This window comes from Palaemon carinicauda, chromosome 5 (assembly GCF_036898095.1).
Source record: "Palaemon carinicauda isolate YSFRI2023 chromosome 5, ASM3689809v2, whole genome shotgun sequence".
Lineage (NCBI taxonomy): Eukaryota > Metazoa > Arthropoda > Malacostraca > Decapoda > Palaemonidae > Palaemon > Palaemon carinicauda.
The window spans coordinates 71,800,290-71,802,789 of record NC_090729.1 but is presented as its reverse complement, the minus strand read 5'-3'; the positions used below and the strand labels follow the sequence as shown (position 1 = coordinate 71,802,789).

The 2,500-nt window shown below is 38.4% G+C and overlaps 1 protein-coding gene across 4 annotated transcripts in view; it reads left to right on the top strand.

Annotated features, from left to right (window-relative positions):
- Positions 1-2,500, top strand: part of Mtp (microsomal triacylglycerol transfer protein) — a 278,389-nt gene that overhangs the window by 211,827 nt on the left and 64,062 nt on the right. The gene's annotated exons all lie outside the window — the stretch shown is intronic.

Genomic DNA, 2,500 nt, shown 5'->3' with positions numbered 1-2,500 from the left:
CTTGACAGTACTGTAATATAACATCACGCCAGTTCGCCTGTGCATAACTTTTAAGGAAACCAATCTTCTGAGACGATTATCTGATGCACCCATGTGCATAATGTATGTATCGCCAATTCTCTTTTCAAATGAGTTTGCTTTGTAAACTAGCAGGTGGATCTGACCCTCTCCTGCTTTTATATTTCAACTTCATTCTCCTCAACAGTGAGCTGGTCAATTGGCTATACTAGTATAGACCTGCAGTTACCCGTTACTAGGGATATCCGAAGTATGGAGTGGTGCTTAATTTTTTATTTCATAACTATAATAAGGCATTATCTATTTCCATTTGTGTATAGCAAGTGTCAATTCAAGGTTTGCCATAACTACGAGAGGAAGACCGGTACGCATTGGTAGATTCTGTTATAAAGCCTGAAACGTAGGCAACATTGTATTATCATCATTACTAGCTAAGCTACAACTCAACTTGAAAAAAGCTCGATGTATAAGCCCAAGGACTCCAACAGGGAGAAATTATCCCAGTGAGTAAAGGAAATAAGGAAATAGATAAAGTACAAAAGAAGTAAAGAACAATGGAAGTAATATATTTTAGAACCTTAACAATTGATAGTGAATTCGGCAGTAGCTCAGAAGATGAATAACAAGTGTCAAATACAATGAAGGACGAGATATAAGGTTCAGAGAATGATTGTGTGGAGCCCAGTAACTCATAATTAGGTGGTTTGAACAAAATGAAATTCTGTCCCTAACCAAGTGCAGACTTAAATAAGGAAGACCAGATTAAAACCAGGTTTACCTTTATTAACTCATCTTTAGTGACAATGGAGAAGGCACATGTGCTCTTATCTTATGGTCCAATAGTTTTTAAATGCTGTAGAGAGAGAGAGGAGAGAGAGAGAGAGAGAGAGAGAGGAGAGAGAGAAGAGAGAGAGAGAGAGAGAGAGAGAGAGAGAGAGTGAATCTTCCTGAAAATACTGATCTTCACCCAGAGGCTTATTTTGTGCAGATGCGATCCAAGATATTTTCATATACATATTTCTGGGCACCTTCAAGTGTTTTAATTATGTTCTATAAATGTTTAACAAAGTGAAATTTTGAAACTAAATTGTAGAATTTGTCCAATAAGTTTTACTATGAGTTAATTCATGAACATAGTTTATTTAGAGCCAGCTTCCTAGGTGTCAAAGAAGTACTGTTAGTTTTAAGACTTGCTAAGGGAGTTAGGCAGTATATGGTAAATGTATTTGTATCTTATTGAGGATTAATCTCTTGAGGAATTCAGAAGGTGGTTACATATTAACATGTATTTGATCTAGATTGTGATCTCTCCAATTATACATGTATGCAATGAACATTGAACATAATGAATATTTTTGCTCTGAGAAACTAGTCTTTAGATCTTTACAAAAAACAGTAGACTGGACAGGTAGTAGGTTGGCCAGGGCACCAGCCACCCGTTGACATGCTACCGCTAGAGGTTATGAAATCTTGACTGGTCAGACAGTACTACATTGGATCCTTCTTTCTGGTTACGGTTCACTTTCCCTTTGCCTACACACACACACACACACCGAATAGTCCGGCCTATTCTATACAGGTTCTCCTGTGTCCTCATACACCTGACAACACTGAGATTACTAAACAATTCTTCTTCACCCAAGGAGCTACTGCACTATTATTGCTCAGTGGCCACTCTCTCTTGGTAGGGTAGAGAGACCCTTTAGCCATGGTAAGCAGCTCTTTTAGGAGAAGGACACTCCAAAATCAAACCATTGTTCTTTAGTCTTGGGTAGGGCCATAGCCTCTGTACCATGGTCTTCCATTGTCTTGGGTTAGAGTTTTCTTGCTTGAGGGTACACTCGGGCACACTATTCTATTTTATTTCTCTTCCTCTTGTTTTGTCAAAGTTTTTTATAGTTTAAATAGGAGATATTCATTTTAATGTTACTCTTAAGATACTTTATTTTTTCTTGTTTCCTCTCCTTACTGGGCTATTTTCCCTATTGGAGCCCCTGGGGCTTAAAACATTCTGCTTTTCCAGCTAGGGTTGTAGCTTAAGTAGTAATAATAATAATGATAATAGTGAAGGTATTCGTGCTCGATCTTAGGGGCCTGGTATTGACAGTTTCTGTCACGTGGATCACTGTACGGTTTAGCTAAAGGGCTTTGCAGCATTCATTTGGCTCTTGCTTCGCACCCACTTCCTAGCCTTTGCCCTTTTCCTCGTATTTCTTTTTCTCAGTCTTGCTGTCGAAACACTAAAAGCTTTTACGTAGTGGTTTGTGACTGGTGTCTCAGCGTGTTGCCCATTTTGGCCCAATTCTATGAAAAAAAATCAGTCTGTGGATTTTACAACCATTATCATTTGCCATGTCTGCGAAATCTTTTACACATCTAAGGCGTAGCTCCCTCTGGGAAAGAAACACTATAGTACTTGATCCTAAATTTGTTAATTCGTGTTTGTCAGCATTTATAAGTAGTGTTGCCTTGTAAATACGAG